The sequence below is a fragment of the Pinus tabuliformis genome, chromosome 8 (assembly GCF_031772625.1).
Source record: "Pinus tabuliformis cultivar Carrire ecotype Pingquan chromosome 8, CPIR1, whole genome shotgun sequence".
NCBI classification, from domain to species: domain Eukaryota; kingdom Viridiplantae; phylum Streptophyta; class Pinopsida; order Pinales; family Pinaceae; genus Pinus; species Pinus tabuliformis.
In genome coordinates, this window is record NC_142294.1 from 153,118,525 (window position 1) to 153,132,385 (window position 13,861).

Sequence of the window (13,861 nt, forward strand, 5' to 3'; positions counted from 1 at the left end):
CAGTGTCCCCTCTTCTTCTTCTTCTGGCACGTGACTTGCTTCATAATAATCTCCTTTGCCTGAAGCCTTGAAAGCAACTTCTCTTCTGTTTGATGGACCTCCCTTTCTCATTTCATAAGTAGTTAGAATTCCGTGTAGCTGAGACATAGTAAGAATTCGTAGATTTTCCTTTTCTTCTATTGCAGACACTTTAGATTCAAACTTGGGGGACAATGATCTTAGAACTTTTTCAACCACAATAGCCTCTTTTATTTCTTCACCCAAGTTTTTCATGCAATTAACAATCTCATCTACCCGAAGAAAATAGTTAGCCACACTTTCATCATTATACATCCTGAGATTCTCATACTGAATCCTGAGGGTTTGAAGTTTAGCACGCTTTACCTGTTCATCTCCTTCGTAGCTCAAGACAATCTTGTCCCATATTTCTTTTGCAGATTTATATTGCATAACCTTTATGAATTCTGTTTGAGATAAGCATCCCAACAAAGTATTGACTGCTTTAGCATTTGTTTCATATTTCTTCTTTTCGGCCGTATCTGTAGGAGTGGCTGAAGGAAAAGTGTAGCCTGTATCTATGATATCCCAAACTTCTGTACCAAGAGATTGAAGATAGGCAGTAACTCTTACCTTCCAATAATTGAAGTTTGTCCCATCAAAAATTGGTGGCCTGATTGATGCTTCCCTCTCGTAGTTGCTCATGATGAATGATCTTCCTTCAAGCGATCAAGCTTCTCCAAAGGACATGCTCTGATACCAATTGTTGGAAATAATACTGAGAGGGGGGGTCAATCAGTATTATCAAGTTCTTTTAACAAATCTTCCTTATTTACACTTTGAATTATTTTTGCATATTAGTACCATAAAATAATTGCATGAACAAGAAAAATAGATTGTCACACCAAAGAACACCAGATATAAGGTGGAAACCCAATGTGGGTGAAAACCACCTGCTGCAATACGTCTCTATCTTATTTCAAATTAGAAACTCCTTTTACAATGATTTTGTACTGGTGCAGTCCTTTACCAGTACAGAGGCTGCAACCTGTAGAGAGCTACAACTCTCTCTCGTTTTCCAGTCTCTCCTGGAAGGGAGCTACAACCCCCTTCTTCTTTTCTTACAAGGATCACTTTTCATAAATTTTCAAACTGGATCCATAAACATCAAGAGATCATTAAGTACAAGAAAATCACCCAGTCAACTGCAGTAACCAGATCAACAGTAACAGTAACTTAAACCCAGAACACCTTATCAACAGAGAAAAATCAGCCAACAAAAGATCTTAAGACAGATACGCAGTTTTTCTTTCTCTGGCCTGCGTCGCTACACACTTCACCTTCTGCTTCCCTACGTATATCCGCAGAGAGCCTTCTGCTGTACCGTGTGCCCACGCACTGCTTCTTCAATCGCGCTGCGTACTATTACAGTAGGTACGCACCCAGAGACACTATCGCGCCGTGTACTGTTACTGTAGCCACGCACTCATAGACACTATCGCACCACGTACCTTTACTGTGCGTACGCACCTGAACCTCTGTTGCGCTGCGTACCCACGCAGTTCTCCTTCTTCTGCTCTGCGTACCCACGCAGTGTCCCTTCTTCTGCTCTGCGTACCCACGTAGATCTCCTGTTTCTCCTCTGCGTACCCATGCACTTGCACCGTTAATCACCTGCATACTTCTGATTAGGGTTGAATTGGAAGTTCACTAGTGTGCCACAGTTAGTCAGATGCCCAGATCTGATCATGCGCTCGAGAGATCACCGTTCACAGATTCGCTTTCAACTTCTCTTTCATATAGATCAAGCTTTTAAAACAATAACCCAATATTTCAGATCTTAAGATATTTAATTTGCAAAGATGCATAGCCAAGTGATCTCCTTTGCTTTATATAGGCAAGCTCCTCCTAAAATCATGGATCAATACCATAGATAACCAATACAAGGGGTCGAAAAACATGGGGCTCAATAATAATAATAATATAAAACAATACCACGGGCCAAAACCATAGAATCAATAGCGGCGGGCTAAATACCACGGGCCAAACATAGGAAACCCCACATGAACGCGCTTCTCTGCCTTGAAGTAAGTGAAACTGGGGGTACGCACCCTCTGAATGGGTGACCTGCGTGGGTGGCCGCAGTTCCTTCACGGTGTACTTGCGTGTACGCATCTTCTGAACTATTCTCCTGCATACTTCTTAATTTTCAACATTTTGAGAGCCTGATCAGAGCATTGCCACTTGTGGGTGTTGCCATCAAGTACAACATCTGTAACATAGAGCCATACCAGAATCATAATGCCAACAGTACTACTCACAAATTCAAACATTAGAGGTTGATACTTGTCTCAAAAGTAGTTACACCCTTTCTACCATTTTAATTATGAGTAGTTTTAAGTGTGACATTTTGGAAAGTTTTTTGGTTTATTTTACGATCTGATTTGTCAAGAATCTAGTAGGGATTCATTGAAATCATAAGTTTTACAGGTGCTTGACAATTGAAGTGCCCCAATGGTTTTTGAGGGTGTTGAATCCATATATGCAGTCAAAAAATCAATTTAAATAACACAAATCAAGAATTGGCTAGAATTGTTTTTGCCAGATTCTGGGCAAAAATCCACCGGAAACTAAAAAACGTTGCACTTAAAAACTATTAGTTTTAATTAAATTGATTAATTAAAAAATGTGATATTCATAAGCCACAATATTGGCTCATGGTATTGTAACAAAATTCGTTCATAGGTTAAGATTCTCATGATGTGTTATAATTCTCATCATGGATTGATGCCTATAGACCTTTACCATTCATGTAATTAATATGAATGAAATATTGTTTCTCAGGCATGTCGTAAGTATTGTACAAAAATATATTTATAAGTTAATAATATTCATGGTAGTATCACGATTTATCAATACCACATGTCCAAAAAGCATAAATGACTGGTTGACACAATGGGATGTTATGCCCTCTACCTAGTTTCAAATTCTATAAGCGGACATCTTTGGCCCCTTGTAATAACTCAAGGAGTAAGCTTAGTGTTATAGTGGAACAAAATTTTGGGCCTCATCTAAATCAAGGGAATGAGTTACTAATTCACCATGGTAAAAAAAAAATGAAAAAATTATACATAATTTATTTTAATTTACTTTTACATCATATTTAAAATTTAATTCGAAATCGAAAATACATAACTACATACAGATTCTCATGTTGCCTCTTCCTCCGCTTCTTGTTTTGGAGAATTTGATATCTACGAATAAATACTAATTCCCTAGATAAGTAGCTATATTTACAACACTAGTTTACAATGTTTTAGTCTTTTCACATAAGCAATAGATAAGATGAGAAGATGAGAAGGCCTACTTGTAGTTTCTCTTTCCTCTCATCTCCTTTCTATCGATCTTGTCACTCCTTCCCATACTTAATATGCTTGATAAGAACTTGTAAACACAACAGAAAACAAAGAATCAATCAAAGAAAAAGATCTATTGAATATAAGTGAATGGAATCAGATACATTTCACACATTTAAGCATTATAAAACAATACAAACATACAGGAGAAAGGTTCAAACACTTTATTGAATAGAAGAAGGAATTACAACCATTTCTATCTAATTCAAATCCATTCCTCCAACTTGGACCCCATCCACATCACGTCAAAAGCATGACAAACTTTTAGCATTACAATACTTGCTTCAAAGCCAAATATCATAGCAACATTATCTCCTTACAATTCAACATAATCCAGCCCCTAATCACTTAGATGAGTGGTCAATCTATAGGAAGATGAAGGTGGTTTTGTCATAAATTCTGGCATTGAATGGCCTTCCATACTTCGAATTAGTTCCATGGAGGAAGGGATGAGAGGATAGGATGCACCTTAACTCATTCCTCATCCATTTTCAAGCTCATAGGAGTTGATAAGTGAGGGAAACTTCTAGATGACTCCAAAAGATAAGAATATTCCTCAAACCCTATGTGAATTTCACTCTATCTCGCCCAGAATAGGTGAAAGGAAGCCTAAGTGCTCTGCAGAGCACCCTGGCATGGACTTAACTACTCTGCAGTGCACCCTTACATGGGCCTACCTGTGCTGGTCCCTCTAGAAGCTATTTCTGGATGTCTTCGAGTCATGAAACTATCTAGGAAGGAGGCATTCAAAGGGATGACTTGTTTAGGGAATATAGCAACTGAAATTAGGTTTTGATGAGCCCTAAAACACTAATCTGGATTATGGGATTGATGTGCCCAAATGGATCTGTAACAGCTTCCCCCTAAAGCATGAAGTTAGAAAAATTCCAATGTCGAGTGAAATGCTTTATGATGTGATGAGGAGGTATCGAAGTGGAAGGTGACCTACATCAATTACAATACATATATCATGATATTTGATTTTTACATGAATCACAGAGGGAAGGCATACCCATGATTAGCTTATAAAATTTCATTACATGTACATAAACAGTCGTGTACAGATATAGACCCATGATTGGAATGACTATCAATGTAAATCCATTGTACTTATGATTTAGTACTCTTGAAATCGTAGCCCAGATGGATGAAGCTAGATCTGGGGCCTACTACCTCGTTCAATCGTTCGCTCAAGTATGAGTCTAACCATGTGAATATGTGATCTGAGGTCGAACATGGGAAGACACCATATGATTACCAAACAGTGATGTAAGCTGTTAACAGATGCGAGAGAAATCACCGATAATGATAATGATCCTCAAGGTAGTGCAATACATTCTACATGGTGTGAATGGATGATTTGACGTTGAACACCATATAACGTATTTCGGTTGAAGGCCATTGATGTTAACCTATCACTGGAAGTGAGAAACCTACCATTGATATATGCAAGCCTCAAGGTACTCAAAGGGTGTTTCTAAGTCAACTTCTTGGATAATGTGTTGATGTCGACATGAAGCGACTCATCGTAGGAGGGCCTTGATGTGTCCCACATTAGTGACACGAAACGAGTGTAGTGATTTTGGAGATGGAAGCTGACTGACGACACAAGGTTCAGGAATGGCGGTCATGAAAATGAAGGTTTATGGTATTGCAAAGGATGAATTTTGACTAAATGACTTCTCTTGAACATGTCGGTGACACTGAAATGAATTGGTAGCATTGACCCAAAAAAAAATGATGGATCGTATGATAGACCAATGGTGTAATAACCATCAAGCTAATAATCCAACCCAAAGAGTCATGGCGATGGAGTGAAAGTGTCATGTTCAAGAGCGACCTGCTACCATAAAGTGGTTTTCCCCTTTTTCCCATTTTCCCCATTCATTGCTGATGAGTACCTCTTTATTTTTATCAGGCTTGAGGAGGATAAAATATGCTTGTTGTATAATTCCACCCTTCGGGTGAATCCATCGCTATTTGATGTTTTAACGAGTCTAGCGAAGGTGAAACTCAGTCTTGTTTAGATGGACAAGTTTGTTGCTATTTAATGTTTTAATGAGTTTAACAACAAAGATAACTCAGTCCTTTTCATGTTTAGAGAGTTTTAAAAGGGACAAAAGAAAAACTCCACAAGTTCTTTTTCGTTGATTTGTCTCTCAAGCCGGAAAAAGCATAAAACAATACAAGAGAGAACCTATTGACCATGTTCAATCAATGTATTCATTTTTCATAAATAATCTATCTCAGTCCAGAAAATGGTTAAAATTATACTGAGTATATGTCATTTCCAATCCGTTAACGAGCTGAAGAGGACAAGTGCTCCACAATATTTTCATATTTTGAGAGTATGAAAAGAGCTTAAAGAGGACTCCACTTTGAGGAACGAGTGGTGTCTAGGATATCAATTGGTTCCGCTAATGTTGGAACTTCTCAAAACATGTTGATTTATGTGATGAGGATGGGTAATAAGACCACTCATTGCAACTGTTCATCAAAAAGGGTAAAACAACCAAGTGAAAGCGTATGATCAGCCAAGAAGATAATGACGATGGAGGGAGAAAAACCAAGACTTGTCTGATGGAAGAGGTTGATATAATGGAAATAATGAAGGTTAAAATGGAGATGGGTTCATTTTTAAACAAGCTTGAACCATAGGGAACTATGCTTGGATTCAGTTTCATGTTTACACAAGCTTGAAACGAAAAACTATGCTTGGATTCAGTTTCATTTTTACACAAGCTTGAAATGAAGAATTATGCTTGAATTTGGTTTCATTTTTACATGAGCTTGAAATGATGAACTATGATTGAGATTGGTTTACATGCCCCCAGCATGATGAAAGGGAGAGTCTCCTGTAACCAGATGGAAGTTGTTGGGGTGAAGCAGGATGGTTATCTGACACCTTTTTGGCTTCATCTAGATAGGGACAAAGGTGAATGGGGTGATCTCCTTCACATAAACTACAAGGAGACTTAACTTTAGCACTAGGTGCATGCCCCCCAAGCTTCATTACATTCACCTAAGTAGACAACCCGTGGCTATGAGTTGGATGGAATGAAGGTTCAATTACGAGATAAAATGAAATACTCGACTGCGATTTTATGAGATCTAATCAAATACTTGAATTGGAACTTTGCTCCAGGGGACCTTGTTTTATTTTTTAATGAGCTTGACATAAGACAAGGAACTCTGCTCAAATTCCTTATTTCACTTTTTAACGAGGTTGACACAAGACTAGGTACTGTCCTCATGGGAGTTGTTTCATTTTTTAATGAGGTTGACACAGTAAAAGAAACTATCCTCATGGACCTGTTTCATTTTTTAATGAGGTTGAAAAAGTAAAAGAACCATCCTCATATCCTTGTTTCATTTTTTAATGAGGTTGACACAAGACAAGGAACTATCCTCATGGGACATGTTTCATTTTTTTAATGAGGTTGACACAGTAAAAGAACTATCATCATATTCCTTTTTTCATTTTTTAATGAGGTTGACACAAGACCACGAACTATCCTCATGGAACCTGTTTCAGTTTTTTAATGAGGTTGACACAGTAAAAGAACTATCCTCATATTCCTTGTTTCATTTTTTTAACGAGGTTGACACAAGACCATGAACTATCCTCGTTTTCCTTGATCGCGAATCATAAGAGGTCATGAATTCCAAGAGGTTCTCACCAGATGGGAGAACAATGCTCTAGAAGGGATCCGTAGCAAGGAATCCATTAGAGAGATCTTGTTCCAATGCCCCCAGTACATAATGTACAACATCACTAAATTGATCATTAGTTGATGTAGGCATGGAATGGGCTGCCACATAATTAACCCATGGAGGGGGTGATACCATTGGTACAAAAGGACTATTTAGAGAAGATGATTGACTGGAAGCCATATTTGGACCGAGAAATGAAAGCTAGTCAATATTGAAAAGTCTGCCTTCCCGCAGGAAAAAAATCACTTGAAAGAGTGTTGAAACAATAGATCTCATGTCATAAACATAGTCGCACCCAAGAAGTAAATTGTAATCTAAAGGGCCCGAGACTACCATCACATTCAGATAAACAATTTTTCCTCCCAAAGTAATAGGCAACTGAGGAAGGATCCCTAATGGTTGACTAGTTCCTCTGTTAGAAGCCAACGTATTCTAGGTAACAGGCACAACTGGCAGTGAACCGACTGCTTTCCAAGTAGTAGAGGAAAGGATACTCACAGATGCACCTTCATCTATAATAGTGACAAATACAATCATATTACAAACTTGTACTATAATCTGGAAAGGCACATAAGAAGGAAGACAGAATCTTGTCAGTCGATTCCAATCAAAGAAAGTGACCAGACTACTTGGAGGAGGTACTGTATAAACGGGAGTATCATCCACTTGTGTTACGAGAATGGGAGGATTTTCCTCCTGTCTTGATGGAATAGGAGGGTTGTCTCCAAGCTCATTAGGATCTGAAGAAACAAAAAGAACTTTAGTGGTATCATATTTACTCTCTTCGAGAAAGGTATGATTAACTGAAGGTGAAATCGGTTCAACTGTTTCCTTGACCTATTGATTTGGGTCAGGTATAGACTCATCGGGTTCACTTTCAGAGAGAGTGGGTTTAAGGGATGATTGATTTTGGTCAGTCAATTCATCAACTAGTGAAGGGTTAAGGGAGAGTCTCCTGTAACCAGATGGAAGTTTCTGTGGAGAAGAAGGATGGTTATCCAACACTGTTTTGTCTTCATCCAGATAGGGATAAAGGTGAATGGGGTGATTCCCTTCACATAACCTACAAGGAAACTTAACTTTACCCCTTTTTTCCATGAACTTTACTACCACTAGTTGATGGTGTGTCACCAGCATGATCTCGAGAAGTTGATGACACAGGAGATGTGAATGAAAAATACCATTCTTCTAAGATCTTAGGAATATCAGGACAATTTCGAAGAAGATGGTCTCTCACACAAAGTTTGCATGGATATAGAACTTTGTGGGGCTTGATGAGCGGTTTCTCATCAGATGTTGCATTCAAAGAAATGGTCGCTTGGTTGCCCCTTTTCTAAATTTGCTTCTTATTCTTCTTCTTCTTAGCCACCTGGTTACTAGTACCAATACTTTCACCAGGCTAAGAGGAAGAAGGGGAGGAAGAAACAACTGAGCAAGAAGGCAAAGGGTCAACTTTAGGATCAACTAGAGGTTGATTCTGTCGAGTTGGAAGTGTACTTAATTCTGGAGAAATCATGAAATTTTGAACCAAGGAGGTTGAAAAAAACCATACTGGAAAGCCAAGGGTAGCTCTTGGAAGGGACAATGTAGCCATATGGAGCACCAATATTTTCAAAAGGAGGAAAAGGACTAGGATTCCCATCAAAAGGAATTCCTTGATCGGTGGACTCTAGATATGTTGCCATGTGTCTCAACCTAAGATCAACTAAGGAGCGAACGTGGAGGATGTTATCCACAATCAATTAATTTTATTTTAATCAAATAAACATAACAAAACAAAAGAAGAATAATCTAGGCAAAAGGTTTACCAAGTGACTGTGAATTGTAGAATACCTCCCGGCGAATCGAGAAGTACGGGCAGGAAATCTCACCGAATGTTGTGTTCGGTGTATCACGGTGTACAAGGTAGCCGACTCGGTTACCTAAGGATGGATAGCAACCTAGTGCTATCCTCCCATATATACCCAAAGGTATGTGGAGGCCCAATACGTATAAGGGTTGTCTAATGCAAAACTGCACAGTGAGAGCATTCCCATATACTTTACGTACTGTAACACCGCCCTATATACCAAAAGGTATGTGGAAGAGCTACGATATACTCACGTACGTGGAATGAGGTATCACAGTCGGGATGTATTGTAGACAAGTTACCGACAACTGCTTTTTTTTATGACGCTGGAACACGTCTCTAGCCTAGAACCACTAAATGTTTTTCGTTAGGTGACAATGCTCCATTAGGTAAATTGATGTTAATTTTAAGTTGATCTTGCTTAGGAATTTGCCTTTCAAGTTCACCACGTGATGTATTCTGAAATTCATAGGAATGTAACTATCAGGACAAGCATTCTTTCCATTCAATATAGCGATCAAAATCCTAGCTACTTAGGGATAGAGAAATCAGATTTCTTTCGATCAAAGAGCAAAGAGCACAATCTAATGCAATTTCCCTACACTATTCCTATGAGCACACACAAAATTTTTCAATGCAACATGCATGTATTTCTTTTCGATTTCCTTAATGTGAATATGAACAAAAGGAAATATGCACATACAATCAATCAATCTGTCATAAGAAAGAAGACTTTTATGACAATTCTATTTCGAAGGAAAAGAAGACCTTACGACACTTTCTTTCGAACGAAGATTAATCAAATATATTCTAACTTTGACTATAGATTGATAATGACAAAGAAAAAATTAAAGAGACATTAATCAATCAAATCAAAGTAGGGCTAGACAAGGAGACAGAAACTTGTTCTCTAAGACATAACATTCATTGATCAATCAACAAACAAACAAACAGAGAAAAATTGGCAAAAACACTTTCCAAAGGTGGGAAACTAACCCTAGAGGATCAACGCAGCCCTGAATGGGAGACAATGCAGTTCAGAGCACTGTCCCTAAGCTAGGGGTGCTCTGCAGCACAATGTGTCCCTCACAAGCCTATGATGGTGACAATGAGCCATTTCAAGAGGCAATTTGACATAGTTTTGACCAAATTTTCAATGCAAAGAGCTGAATTACAATCTATGAACACAAGTAAGGTCTGCAAGGATGTCCTAAGAGGTGGATAAGCTACTAGGATAGAGGATCTTCCCCAGTTGAGTCACCAATTTTATTTGGATAATTTGGTATCTACGGATAAATAATAATTCCCTAGATAAGTAGCTATATCTAGAACAATAGTTTAAAGTGTTTTAGTCTTTTCCTATAATCAATAGATAAGATGAGAAGATGAGAATACCTACTTGTAGTTCTGCTTTCCTCTCGTCTCCTTTGTATAGATCCTATCGCTCCTTCCCCTACTTAATACACTTGAGAAGTACCTGTAAACACAGTAGAAAAAAAAGAATCTATGAAAGCAAAAGATCTATTCAACATAAGTGAATGGAATCAGATACATTTCACACATATAAGCATTATAAAACAGTACAAACATATGGGAGAATGATTCAAACACTTTATTGAATAGAAGAAGTAATTACAACCATTTGTGTATGATTCAAAGCCATTCCTCTAGCTTGGATCCCATCCACATCACACCAAGAGCATGAAAAACTTTTAGCATTACAATATTTGCTTCAAAGCCAAATACCATAGCAACATTATCTCCATACAATTCAACATAATCTAGCCCCTCATCACTTAGAAGGGTGGTAAATTTATAGGAAGATGAAGGAGTTTTTGTCATAAATGGTGGCATTGAATGGCCTTTCATACATAGAATTAGTTCCATGGAGGAAGGGATGTGAGGATAGGATGCACCTTAACTCATTCCTCATCCTTTTTCGAGCTCATAGGAGTTGATAAGTGAGGGAACCTTCTAGATGACTCCAAAAGATAAGAATATTCCCCAAACCCTATCTGAATTTCACTCAATCTCGCCCAGCGTAGGTGAAAGGAAACCTAAGTGCTCTGCAGAGCACCCTAACATGGGCTTAACTACTCTACAATGGACCCTTAAATGGGCCTACCTATGTTGATCCCTCTAGAGGATAATTCTGGATATCTTCAAGTCATGAAACTATCTGGGAAGTAGGCATTCAAAGGGGTGACTTGTTTAGGGCATGTAGCAACTGAAATTAGGTTTGATGAGCCCTAAGACACTGATCTGGATGATGGGATTGATGTGACCAAATGGATCTGTAACATTTCTCCACTTCTCGCCTCATTTCCTCTTCCTCTACTTCCATCAATTTCCTCAAATGTTTACCTTGTTGACTCCTGTTCCCTTGATTCAATCAACTCTATCACCTAAAGTGTTGACCTTGAGCTTGTTAAATTGGCAGTTGGTGTATAATTTGATCCTCGTGATCTCACCAATATTGCCCCCCTCATAACCCCTCTCCATCACCGGTTCATTACCCATCGCCTCCTCCTCCCACATGTAACCCCTTTCTCCACTTTTCTTCTTTAATTTCAATTCCCTCCTCTCTCCTCCTCGCTTCTCCCTGACCCCCCTCCACTTATCCTCCTTGAGTTATATAAATCACCCCCCTACATCATTCAAACTTCTTCCTCCTCATCTATTGATACCTACCCCTCCCTCTTTCAACATTCTTCCTCCTTGTATATTGATCTCTCCCACTCTTCTTTCACTATCACCAAAATTGAGATTATTAATTCCTAGTTTGATCCCTCCATTACAAATAAACCTCTCAAAATCCCCCCTCTTCCCATTCTTTTAATATCCCCCATAATTATATTAATGTCCCCATCCTTTCATCATTTATCTTTTAGCTTATTTTCTAATGGGAAGCATGCTAATAAGTTTCCCTCAGAGCAAGTAGTTAATCACGACATTCAATAATCTGTGATTTCCAGTATGTTAGATGCAGCTCATCGATTCTTCTCCCTCCTACCCCAAGAGAAGATGAAATATGAGACCAAAGATGTGCTTAATTCAGTAAGATATGGCACAAGTTTCTATACTGGAGCGGAGCAAATTTTGAATTGGAGAGACTATTTGAAGCAATTTTCTCATCTAGAATTGCGCACACCAATCAATCCCCCAATTTGCAGGTATGTTTTTGATCCAACACTGTAATTATTTCATTAATTTTCAGTGAGCTGATCACTTAAGATCTATGTCACAAGGTTCGTCGAACTTCAACCATGAGGTTCAAATTTTGGTGATTTGAGGTTTGACGAATCTCATCTAAGCTCATGGCCATTAACCAAGTCCATAGATCCCAACTCATAACCTCATGTCACAACTCAAGCTTGTAATCTATCCTCGCAGTTTCCATGTTTGTGATAACATTTTTTTATTTATGTCCATTTCTTACAATTTATCTTATATTTCATTTTCAAGTTAATATATTTATACATATAGAAAGCGTATATAGATGAACCTAAAGGGGAAACTTATCCAAACCCCATCAAAAAATTGGAACTTGAATCGAACCTAATCATTGTCAAACCTAAATTCAAACCCGAACCATGTGACATTGCTTAAGATAATCAGTTTTATGACCGCAGAGAGGCTGCAGAATGATACTTCAAAGAAACCAGGAATTCGGATCTGAAATTGATGGGAGAAATATCTAAAGGCTTGGGACTGAATTCAGATTATGTACAAATGGTCTTCAAAGATGGTTTTCAATTCAATGTGCTCAACTTGTACTCGTCATGTCCAAAGTGAGATAAAAGCATGGGCATTACACACCATCCTGATCACAAGGGTCTCACTATTTTATTGCAATACGATGTGGAGGGTCTGCAAGTGTTGCATGAGGGGCATTAGGTGGCTATTGAGCCTCTCCTGGTGCCTTTTTTGTGAATGTTGGTGACCATATGGAGGTGAGAATCATTTGTTGTCTTTTCAAGATTTCTACAATGATGGGGACCTCACATTAGTAATTTGACTAGCTCTGATTTTTTTTAATTTTATTTTGACCAACAAATTGTAAGAAATGGGAGATACAAGTGCATGGAGCATAGAGCAGTGGAAAATGTAGAGAGAATAAGAATTTCTATAGTAGCACCAAATGGGCCTTCCATGGATGCCTTGGTATTTCCTTCTCTACAACTAACAGATGAAACTCATCTACCATTGTATAAATAAATGTTGTATGAAGAATATCTAACAGATCTGTAAAGCTGAAGTCTCAGAAGCAAAGGAATTTTAGAATCAATCAAGATAAAAAATGATGAAACAAGATGAACAACCGATTAATCGGTGCAACGTTGTATACTCTATATTTTGTCTTTTCTGTTGGAAATATTAATCTCAACTACTACAGTTAATTAGGCTGACAACAACCATACATGTGGTACACCTCAACTGCAGGGTGCAACTTTGTTTTCAAGCGAAAGGACTCAAGTTCAAGGCAAAAGTACAAGCTGACCATTCCAAAACACATCAAACAGTTAAATCACTTAATGAAGGGTTGGTAAATATGTCTCGGAAAGCATTTACTGAGCAACTCTTATTTGTAGAAAACAACCTCTGCAAGTTTAGAAAATTTCTCATTTTGTATAATCGCCCATCCCGTGTCTTAAATTTTTGTGTTGTCATTTATTAATGATTCAAGTTGTATGTTTTGATAAATATGAATGTAAAAGTCATTTACATAAGTTGGTAGAGAGTCAAGTGTGTAAGTCTGAGAGTTAGAGAGGAGAAATTCATGGAGAAAATATTGGTGGGGGCTGACCATTCCACAACACATCAAATAGTTAAATCACTTAATGAAGAGTTGGTAAATATGTATGGGAAAACGTTTATTGTGCAA

The 13,861-nt window shown here is 38.1% G+C and overlaps 1 pseudogene; it reads left to right on the forward strand.

Moving 5' to 3' along the window:
* Nucleotides 1-11,835: 11,835 nt before the first annotated feature.
* Nucleotides 11,836-13,293, forward strand: LOC149234587 (fe(II)/2-oxoglutarate-dependent dioxygenase 4-like; annotated as a pseudogene).
* Nucleotides 13,294-13,861: the final 568 nt, after the last annotated feature.